This window comes from Osmerus mordax, chromosome 10 (assembly GCF_038355195.1).
Source record: "Osmerus mordax isolate fOsmMor3 chromosome 10, fOsmMor3.pri, whole genome shotgun sequence".
Taxonomy (NCBI): Eukaryota; Metazoa; Chordata; class Actinopteri; order Osmeriformes; family Osmeridae; genus Osmerus; species Osmerus mordax.
In genome coordinates this window covers 5,505,971-5,518,130 of record NC_090059.1, presented here as the reverse complement: position 1 = coordinate 5,518,130, position 12,160 = coordinate 5,505,971, and positions in this window count along the sequence as shown.

Genomic DNA, 12,160 nt, shown 5'->3' with positions numbered 1-12,160 from the left:
GGCTGCGCCTAGAAATTCTGTCCATATAAGTTATGAACAGAATCGGTGACAAAGGGCAGCCCTGGCGGAGTCCAACCCTCACCGGGAACAAGTTCGACTTACTACCGGCAATGCAGACTAAACTCTGGCACCGGTCATACAGGGACCGAACAGCCCCGATCAGGGAGTCCGGTACCCCGTACTCCCGGAGCACCCCCCACATGAGCCCCCGAGGGACACGGTCGAACGCCTTTTCCAAATCCACAAAACATGTGTAGACTGGTTGGGCAAACTCCCATGCACCCTCCAGAACCCTGCCGAGGGTATAGAGCTGGTCCACAGTTCCACGGCCAGGACGAAAACCACATTGCTCCTCCTGAATCCAAGGTTCGACAATCCGACGGACCCTCCTCTCCAGCACCCCTGAATAGACTGTCCCAGGGAGGCTGAGGAGTGTGATCCCCCTAAAGTTGGAGCACACCCTCCGGTCCCCCTTTTTAAAGAGGGGAACCACCACCCCGGTCTGCCAGTCCAGAGGCACTGTCCCTGATGTCCACGCGATGTTGCAGAGTCGTGCCAACCAAGACAGCCCTACAACATACAGAGCCTTAAGGAACTCCGGGCGGACCTCATCCACCCCAGGGGCCTTGCCACCGCGGAGCTTTTCAACCACCTCGGCGACCTCAGCCCCAGAGATAGAAGGGCCCCCCCCAATGTCCCCAGACTCTGCCTCCACGTCGGAACGCGTGTTGGTGGGATTAAGGAGGTCTTCAAAGTATTCCTTCCACCGATCCAGGACGTCCCCCATCGAGGTCAGCAGCGCACCATCCCCACCATATACAGCGTTGACAGTGCACTGCTTCCCCCTCCTGAGTCGCCGGATGGTGGTCCAGAACCTTTTCGAAGCCGTTCGGAAGTCATTCTCCATGGCCTCGCCGAACTCCTCCCACGCCCGGGTTTTCGCCTCCGCGACCGCCAAAGCCGCATTCCGCTTGGCCTGCCGGTACACATCAGCTGCCTCTGGAGTCCTACCAGCCAACAAAGTCCGATAGGCCTCCTTCTTCAGCTTGACGGCTTCCCTCACCTCCGGCGTCCACCACCGAGTCCGAGGGTTACCGCCGCGACATGCACCGACAGCCTTGCATCCGCAGCTCCGGTCAGCCGCCTCAACAATGGAGGCCCGGAACATGGCCCATTCGGACTCAATGTCCCCGGCCTCCCCCGAGACATGGTCGAAGCTCTCCCGGAGGTGGGAGTTGAAGCTCCTTCTGACAGGGGATTCTGCCAGCCGTTCCCAGCAGACCCTCACATTACGTTTGGGCCTGCCAGGCCTGACCGGCGTCTTCCCCCACCATCGTAGTGAACTCACCACCAGGTGGTGATCAGTTGACAGCTCCGCCCCTCTCCTCACCCGAGTGTCCAAGACATTCGGCCTCAGATCCGACGACACGATTACAAAGTCTATCATCGAACTGAGACCTCGGGTGGCCTGGTGCCAAGTGCACATATCAGAATCAGAAAGGGATTTATCAGAATCAGAAAAGGATTTATTCGCCATGAAAGTTTGCACAGACAAGGAATTTGCTTTGGCAGGAAGGTGCATACAATAAACATATACCTAAAATTTAAATATGTGGACTAACTATACTAAGGGTACATAAACTAGCAGTACTAAGTGGGATAAATATAAGTTGCCGTAAATTACAATATAAAAATACAAAAATACAAATATTACAAAAAATACAAATGTACAAGATACCATGTTATGGTGCAGTGCAAAAGCAGAGTGTTTTAGGCAATAAGTCATTTGAGTCAGTGTGGTCCCTTGGCCTTGTTGAAGAGGCCAACAGCGGAAGGGAAGAAACTGTTTTTGTGGCGTGAGGTATTGGTCCTGATAGACCGCAGCCTTCTGCCGGAGGGGAGTGACTGAAACAGGGAGTGTCCAGGGTGGGAGGAGTCGGCCACAATCTTCCTCGCTCGCCTCAGGGTCCTCGAGGTGTGCAGGTCCTCGAGGATGGACACCCTTATGCTTGAACATGGTGTTCGTTATGGACAAGCCGTGTCTAGCACAGAAGTCCAACAACAAAACACTGCTCGGGTTCAGATTGGGGGGGCCGTTCCTCCCAATCACACCCCTCCAGGTCTCACTGTCATTGCCCACATGAGCATTGAATTCCCCCAGGAGGACGAGGGAATCTCCGGGAGGAGCGCTTTCCAGCACCCCTCCCAAAGACTCCAAAAAGGGTGGGTACTCTGCACTGCCATTTGGTGCATAAGCACAAACAACAGTGAGGACCTGTCCCCCCACCCGAAGGCGGAGGGAGGCCACCCTCTCGTCCAACGGGGTGAACCCCAACGTACAGGCGCCGAACCGAGGGGAAACAAGTATTCCCACCCCAGCTCGACGCCTCTCACCGAGGGCAACTCCAGAGTGGAAGAGAATCCAGCCCCTCTCAAGGAGACTGGTTCCGGAGCCGATGCTGTGCGTCGAGGCGAGGCCGACTATATCTAGCCGGAACTTCTCTACCTCGCGCACCAGCTCCGGCTCCTTTCCCGCCAGCGAGGTGACGTTCCACGTCCCTAGAGCTAGCTTCTGCAGCCGAGGATCGGACCGCCAAGGCCCCCGCCTTCGGCCGCCGCCCGTCTCGCACTGCACCCGACCCCCATGACCCCTCCTGCGGATGGTGAGCCCACTGGAAGGGGGTCCCACGTTGTCTCTTCGGGCTGTAACCGACCGGGCCCCATGGGAAAAGGCCCGGCCACCAGGCGCTCGCCATCGAGCCCCACCCCCGGGCCTGGCTCCAGGGGGGGGCCCCGGTGACCCGCTTCCGGGCAGGGGCAACTGAGAACCATTGTTAGTTTTCTTCATGGTAGTTTTTTGAGCCACGCTTTGTCTGATCCTTCGCCTGGAACCTGTTTGCCTTGGGTGACCCTACCAGGGGCATAAAGCCCCCGACAACATACAGTTAGGTCCATAAGTATTTGGACATTGACACAATTTTCAGCATTTTGTCTCTGTATACCACCACAATGGATTTGAAATGAAACAATCAAGATGTGCTTTAAGTGCAGACTTTCAGCTTTAATTTCAGGGTATTTACATCCAAATCAGGTGAACGGTGTAGGAATTACAACACATTTTATATGTGCCCCCCCCCTTTTTAAGGGACCAAAAATAATTGGACAAACTAACATAATCATAAATCTAATTGTCACTTTTAATACTTGGTTGCAAATCCTTTGCAGTCAATGACAGCCTGAAGTCTGGAACCCATAGACATCACCAGACGCTGGGTTTAGTCCCTGGTGATGCTCTGCCAGGCCTCTACTGCAACTGTCTTCAGCTCCTGTTTGTTCTTGGGGCATTTTCCCTTCAGTTTTGTCTTTAGCAAGTGAAATGCATGCTCAATTGGATTTAGGTCAGGTGATTGACTTGGCCATTGCAGAACATTCCACTTATTTGCCTTAAAAAAGTATTTGGTTGCTTTCGCAGTATGCTTCGGGTCATTGTCCATCTGCACTGTGAAGCGCCGTCCTATGAGTTCTGAAGCATTTGGCTGAATCTGAGCAGATAATATTGCCCGAAACACTTCAGAATTCATCCTACTGCTTTTGTCAGCAGTCACATCATCGATAAATACAAGGGAACCAGTTCCATTGGCAGCCATACATGCCCACGCCATAACACTACCTCCACCATGCTTCACTGATGAGGTGGTATGCTTTGGATCATGAGCAGTTCCTTCCCTTCTCCATACTCTTCTCTTCCCATCATTCTGGTACAAGTTGATCTTGGTCTCATCTGTCCATAGGATGTTGTTCCAGAACTGTACAGGCTCTTTTAGATGTTTTTTGGCAAACTCTAATCTGGTCTTCCTGTTTTTGAGACTCACCAATGGTTTACATGTTGTGGTGAACCCTCTGTATTTACTCTGGTGAAGTCTTCTCTTAATTGTTGACTTTGACACAGATACGCCTACCTCCTGGAGAGTGTTCTTGATCTGGCCAACTGTTGTGAAGGGGTTTTTCTTCACCAGGGAAAGAATTCTTCTGTCATCCACCACAGTTGTTTTCCGTGGTCTTCCGGGTCTTTTGGTGTTGCTGAGCTCACCAGTGCGTTCTTTCTTTTTAAGAATGTACCAAACAGTTGATTTGGCCACACCTAATGTTTTTGCTATCTCTCTGATAGGTTTGTTTAGATTTTTCAGCCTAACGATGGCTTGCTTCACTGATGGTGACAGCTCTTTGGACTTCATATTGAGAGTTGACAGCAACAGATTCCAAACACAAATACCATACTTGAAATGAACTCTAGACCTTTTATCTGCTCCTTGTCAATGAAATAACAAACTCCCTTTATGAGAGAATAACATACACCTGGCCATGGAACAGCTGAGCAGCCAATTGTCCAATTACTTTTGGTCCCTGAAAAAGGGGGGGGGCACATATAAAATGTATTGTAATTCCTACACCGTTCACCTGATTTGGATGTAAATACCCTGAAATTAAAGCTGAAAGTCTGCACTTAAAGCACATCTTGATTGTTTCATTTCAAATCCATTGTGGTGGTATACAGAGCCAAAATGATGAAAATTGTGTCAATGTCCAAATACTTATGGACCTAACTGTAGCTTCCAGGATCATTAGGACACGCAAACCCCTCCACCGCGGTAAGGTGGTGACTCAGGGAGGGGATTGAGCACTCTTGAAGAAGAAAATTAAAATGCAAATAGGATGATTGATTACTAATTTCATTTATGAGTCAAATAATGCAGCCACATTCTTAAAATGCAAATGCATTTCTGGAAATGCATTTGCATTAGAATTTTGGTAACGATTTGCTTCCATAACCTAGAGGTGATTGGCATGACCTATTGGACCTCTTTAGAACAGGGTCCCTAGTCCTTATACCAAGTTTGGTGTCAATGCAGTAAAGAGGTGCTGATATGACCTAACTTCTTTTATGGTGGCTTGGTTGAAGACTTTGATTGGCTGTTCCAGTCAAAAGGTTTAGAAAATCAAAAAAACATGTGATGTCTTTAGTGAGGCTTGGTCTGAAGATGATCTGTGCCAAATTTGGTGAAGATTGGACAAATTTTAGAGGAGAGTTAGCGAATAAACTTTATATTAAAAATGGCGGCCACATCAATTCGGCCACATCAATTTGATTGTCTGTAACTAACCAACGATTTCTAAAATCAAAAATCCATATGATAACTTTTGTGAGGCTTGGTCTGAAGATCATCTGTGGCACTTTTGAAGAATATTCGACAAAAATGTTCTTCAAAATGGCGGAGAATCTATATAACTGGGTATGACGTCATAGAGTGCGTTGGACTCGTCTTGATCCAGGGAATACAACGATACCTCATTTTCGAAATTGAGACATGCGGTTAAAAAGTAAAGTGTGTAAACACACCTTCAACTTTGATCCATTGGTGGCGCTAAAGGGTTTAAAATGGAGACATGAAACTTGGTAAAATTGATGAGGGGACTGGCCCCAAAGAGTGTACCAAATTTCACAACTTCTGACAATACGGTTCTAGGGGCTGCCATAGACTCCCATGGCAGAAGAAGATGTATAATAATAATAACTAGAGAGGGTACAATTTCTGGGGAAATTGTAAGGTGTGCTTGCTTGCGTCGGTTGCACAGGGGTCCGTTTTTGAATGACATTTTTACAATTGATTTCTGTATATTTTATATGAAAATGCATACTTATTATTTATAAAGATTAAATAGATTTAAAAGCATTTTTTTTTTGCTGCTCATTTACAACTGAAAATACGAGTGAAGTGTAGAATGAAATAGATGTCTTCTCATTTCTCTATGACTTAAACGTCATTTTAAGTTTTTCCCTTCTCGTGATATTTTCAGGCATGTAGCCTACTCTACTATTGCATTCATTCATTAATAAAGAACCCCCTTTGAAGATTATTCTACGACGTTACCCGGCAGTAGAAGATGGAATCGCGATTCAGACAGTCCCATCTGCTAACTGAAAATATGCCCCCCAAAACGTAAATGACATAAGGTGACAGTGTAACCCCAACCAAGAAGCCGCTATCCAAGCAAATAAAACAAACAATGGTATTTAACAACTCGAAAACAATCCCTACCCCTTGCTCACCTGGCTACATTTACAACTGAAAATACGAGTGAAGTGTAGAATGAAATATATGTCTTCTCATTTCCCCTGCAAGAGGCAGCCTCATCGTTTCATCAAAACGAATGAATTTGGCAGACCGGTGTAAAAATTGACCTAATCTCTATGACTTAAACGTCATTTTAAGTAGTGATGGGTCGTTCGCGAACGATCCGGCTCTAAGAGCCGGCTCTTGAAGGTGAACGTCGGGAGGTGGCTCGCATATCTGAAGAGCCGACTCTATTTTTTATAGATTAATACAGCCTATAAAAACTAAATGATTATGAAAGAATGAATTTTAATTGTATTTAAAATAATTGACTAATTCAAAGAACAACAAAAAAATACTTGTAGGCTTAAAGGCGCACACGATCATCCTCACATTCTGTTCCTGTCAATCCTGCATGAGGGAGGGCCGAGCCAACTCACACACAGTCAGAGAGTAGTCAAAACTCGGAGGAGATGACAAATCAATGCATTTTTAAAGATATGTGGTTACGGTCGAGTATGATTTCATTTCATAATTTAATTCAAATTGTTTTCACACCCATCATAGTCAAATTCATAGTTAAAACATGTATTTTTTAAAGAGCCATTTGGGAGCCAAAAGAGCCGGCTCTTTTTGGTGAGCTGAGCCATACGAGCCGGCTCACGAAAAAGAGCCGGAATGCCCATCACTAATTTTACGTTTTTCCCTTCTCATGATATTTTCAGGCATTTAGCCTACTCATTGCATTCATTCATTAATAAAGAACCCCCTTTGAAAATTATTCTACGACGTTACCCGGCAGTAGAAGATGGAATCGCGATTCAGACAGTCCCATCTGCTAACTGAAAATATGCCCCCCAAAACGTAAATAAGCTTGACATTTATTTAGTGGAAAATCGCTCATTCATAAAAAGCTCACTGGTAGCAATCATTGTCAGTAACAACGTAAAATGCTATATGATATAGCCCTGTGTACTACTACGGTACAGTACTAGACTACTGCTGTGTTCGTCTTGGTAGCGATTGCGTTGGTTGAATTGGATTTAACGTTCCGTTGTACGGTTTAGGCTGAAATTAATTATTTTCATGAACAGACTGACAACGTTTAGGCTGTGGCAATGAAGTTCAGGTTAGTAGTTAGATAGACTTTTGATTTAAGTAAGGGGAGTGCCGAACATGTTCTGTCGCCGTTTGACTTCCTAAACAGCTGTGTACTGTAGATGTTTTTGTAGTGTCTCGCGTAAGCTACAGCTTTGCAGTGAGCTACACTGGTTTGAAACCACAGGTAAAGATAATTTCACCAACAAATCGTTTACTAATGTCAGAATAAATCCTACAACGAAAATGTATTTGTGAGGAATGTTTATTTTAACGATTGAAAACAGATACATCATAGACCACTGTAGTATGTGTTGCCCGGGAAACACAGGCTAATGTCATGATGCTAATACTTCAGTGAAATAGTAGACTACTGTTTCCGAAAGTAGATGTACTTCCTTAATAATATCAGCTTATATTGTACATTACACATCACAATTGTGTGTCATATCACAAAGTAAAATGAGTAAATAGTTATCACCCTGGCCTCTTTGCTTGTGGCGTTTCTGCAGCTGCCTTGCAGTAAAGCTATAATTAGCCTAGCTATCCCCCAAGTTAACAGATGCGAAACGAATGTTCTGCCAAAGGTAGTCACGCGTGTTTTCGTGACGTTAGTAACGTCAGTGACTGTGGCTAGCAAATTAGCCACCGTTAGCGTCACTTTTCGCCACAAAAACTTAACTTGAGCCTAAACCATGCAACGGAACATAAATTCCAATAGAAGAAACTCAATCGCTACCAAGACGAAACTTTTGACACCTAGGTTGTCTATGTAGGCCAAATATTGACTGAGTTTTAGGGGGGCAAAAATAAATAAAAATAATAATAAAAATAACTAGAGAGGGTACAATTTCTGGGGAAATTGTAGGGTGTGCTTGCTTGCGTCGGTTGCACAGGGGTCCGTTTTTTAATGACATTTTTACAACTGATATTTCTGTATATTTTATATAAAAATGCATAGGGCCTACTTATTATTTATAAAGATTACATAGATTTAAAAGCATCTTTTTTTGCTGCTCATTTACAACTCAAAATACGAGTTAAGTGTAGAAAGGAAATATGACGTCTTTTCATTTCCCCTGCAAGAGGCAGCCTCATAGCTGAATCAACGAATAAATTTGGCAGACCGGTGTAAAAATTGACCTAATCTCTATGAGTTAAACGTCCTTTTAAGTTTTCCCTTCTCGTGATATTTTCAGGCATTTAGCCTACTCATATTGCATTCATTCATGAATAAAGAACCCCCTTTGAAGATTATTCAACAACGTTACCGGCAGTAGAAGATGGAATCGCGATTCAAACATTATCATCTGCTAACTGAAAAATGCCCCCAAAAGCGTAAATAAGCTTGACATGTATTTAGTGGAAAATCGCTCATTCATAAAAAGCTCACTGGTAGCGATCATTGTCAGTAACAACGCAAAATGCGATATAGCCCTGTGTGGAGAAGCTGCCCCGGTAAATTCTACTACAGTACAGTACTTGACTACTGCTGTGTTGGTCTTGGTAGCGATTGCGTTGGTTGAATTCGATTTAACGTTCCGTTGTACGGTTTAGGCTGAAATTAATTATTTTCATGAACAGATTGACAAAGATTAGGCTGTGGCAATGAAGTTCAGGTTAGTAGTCAGATAGTTTTACCTATTGAAAGACTTGATTTAAGTAAGGGGAGTGCCGAACATGTTCTGTCGCCGTTTGACTTCCTAAACAGCTGTGTAGATGTTTTTGTAATGTGTCTCGCGTAGGCTACAGACTACAGCGTTGCAGTGAGCAACACTGGTTTGAAACCACAGGTAAAGATAATTTCTCCAACAAATCGTTTACTTGTAATGTAATGTCATAGTAAATCCTACAAAGAAAACTAATGTATTTGTGAGGAATGTTTATTTTAACGATTGAAAACAGATGCATCATAGACCACTGTGGTATGTGTTGCCCGGTCAACAGAGGCTAATGTCATGATGCTAATGCTTCAGTGAAATAGTAGACTACCGTTTCCGAAAGTAGATGTGGGCCTACTTCCTTAATAATATCAGCTAATATTGTACATTACATTTCATAATTGTGTTTCACATCACAAAGTAAAATGAGTAAATAGTTATCACCCTGGCCTCTTTGCTTGTGGCGTTTCTGCAGCTGCCTTGCAGTAAAGCTATAGTTAGCCTAGCTATCCCCCAAGTTAACAGATGCAAAACGAATGTTCTGCTACAGGTAGTCACGCGTGTTTTCGTGACGTTAGTAACGTCAGTGACTGTGGCTAGCAAATTAGCCACCGTTAGCTTCACTTTTCACCACAAAAACGCAATTTCTACTTAAACCATGCAACGGAACGTAAATAAAAATACAACCAACGCAATCGCTAACAAGACGAACCTTTTGACACCGCCGTTGTGTATGTAGTCCAAATATTGACTGATCCTTAGGGGGGCGAAAATAAACAATAATAAAAATAAATAAATATATATGTGAGAGAACAAAGGTTGTGCCCTTGCCGAAGGCAAAGCACACCCAATAATAATAATATATATGTGAGAGAACAAAGGTTGTGCCCTTGCCGAAGGCAAAGCACACCCAACTAGAGAGGGTACAATTTCTGGGGAAATTGTAGGGTGTGTTTGCTTGCGTCGTTGCAGGTGGGTCCGTCCTCTAAGTTTTTCCCTTCTAGTGATATTTTCAAACATTTAGCCTACTCATATTGCATATTTCATTAAGAACACCCTTTGAAACAGCTGCGAACCCCTTTTGAAACAAGCTACTGTAACAATGTTGTCACTGGCAGTATGGAATCGCGATTCAAACAGTACTGTACCGTCTGCTTACTGAAAATATGCCCCCCAAAACGTAAATAAGTTTGACATTAATGTAGGGGGAAATGGCTAATTTAAAATAAGTTTGATAGAGGCAAGCTAGCTGCTGTTGCTCCACAGTTCACTGATTGTTTGAAAGCGCCGGAAATTAGAAAGTTTCTTTTTACATAAAGTTTAGCTGTGGCATTGAAGACAGTACTACACACTGCCAACACACTGCGAGCCAAGTCTGACTGAGGCTAAAGTCAAAACAAGCCACGGTGTCACTCAAATTCCAAGTTTTACACTAATCACAAAAATATGCTGACCCGCTGGCTATCTTCGCAATCGCCAAATCTTTAAAACACTGCCCTCCTTCTGATTTTTGATGTAGAATTGACCCTGGTACGAAATTAAGAAAATACTCATCAGAGATCGACAACAGCTGACGCAATCATCAACGGAGGCTGACGGGGCTCTCACGTAGCAAACCAATCAACGTTTTTACAGCAACCTACATTAAAATCTCACCATCTGGCTGTCTTCACAATAGTCATATCGTCATAACATTGCCCTCCTGTTTTTTGGTGTAGGATTGACCGAACTATAAAATTACGAAAATACTAAACTACTATGACGCTTGCATGGCTGCCGCCTAGGCAGTCTCAAGGGCGACCCGCACTCGCTCAAATTACAAAGACTTTCACGACCTAAATAAAAAATCCGAGATTGCAGTTCCACTCGAAATTGCTTTCTCAACAAAACCCAATGGTTGGTAATTTTGGGGGTTGGCATTTTTCACTCATAATACAAGCTCCAATTTGCGTGCTAGAACGTCTCTATCACGTTGTATCCATGCGTCGTTGCTAACGTGTGCTGACGTAGTGACGTAGGCTAGCACTGGTACTCTTCGTCGACAGAAGACACTTTTTGCCACAAAAACGTTGTAACCTCCTAAACTGTGCAACGGAGTGTAAATAAAAATACAAGCAACTCAAACGCTACCAAGACAAAACTTTTGACACCTAGGTTGTCTATGTAGTCCAAATATTGACTATGGCTTAGGGGGGCAAAAATAAATAATAATAAAAATAATAAATATATATGTGAGAGAACAAAGGTTGTGCTCTCGCCGAAGGCTTGAGCACACCCAATAAATATAGCTGCAAGCAGCAATGAAGGGGCCAAGCAGCATTCGATATGGAAATTTAGTAGCTAAAGAAGTAAAGCAAAACTTTTAATAAAAACATTCGCTTTTTTAATATCGCATTATACTTTTCGGCAACGCGGTGGCGCTACCCCGAAATTTTCGATTACCTTCACGGTGTTGCGCAACAGACCTACACCGAGTTTTGTAACGATAAGCGTTTGGTAAATATGTAATTTTGAGACAAAATGCGCTGGCTAGATGTAGCAGCGTTATATCTACAAAGCACAATGAATCTGCTTCTTCTTGACTAAAAATCCCCTGACAATGAAAAGTTATCGTTACCATTGTGATTATACTGCTAGACAGCTACTGTGGTGTACCTGGCTTCGCTAAACAGATAATCCTGTAACACGACATGCTTAACGACTGTGGCTGGAATCGATCCTATGACCTTGTGTTCCAAAGGAGCACGTCTTATCCCAGTGAGCTATTCTCACTGCTGGGTAATGCTGTATTCGGTTACTTTATTTTAAAAATCAAGCCGTTTCTCCCGTGGGGAGCTTTGTCAGATTTGACCCAAGTATAAAAAGCTGTAATTCAGTCATATTTTGACATATCAAGGTGATTGTGGTAGGAAGATGATTAAATGACATGCTCGCAATGACATTTCCAAAGTTTCGTCTCCATACGGTAAACCATCGCAGAGACAAGGCCTCACGTCCGCTATGGCGTGCTCTTTGTCAAAATCGTTTGCGCGTAACTCGTGAACGGTTTGACTTATCGATGACATTTTGATAACTTTTTGTCTTCATGGTCTGAAGATGATCTCTTACAATTTTCATGAAAATCGGAGCAACGGCCTAGGAGGAGATTGAATAAGTTAGCATTTCTTAAAATGCAAATCACGGAAAAACCTTCGGGACGACAGTGACGCCACAGGGTTTAGTCGAATCGTCTGCGTCTAAGGAATCCGATGAAACCTCACTTAAGAAAAACGGTCTTATGGTTCAAAA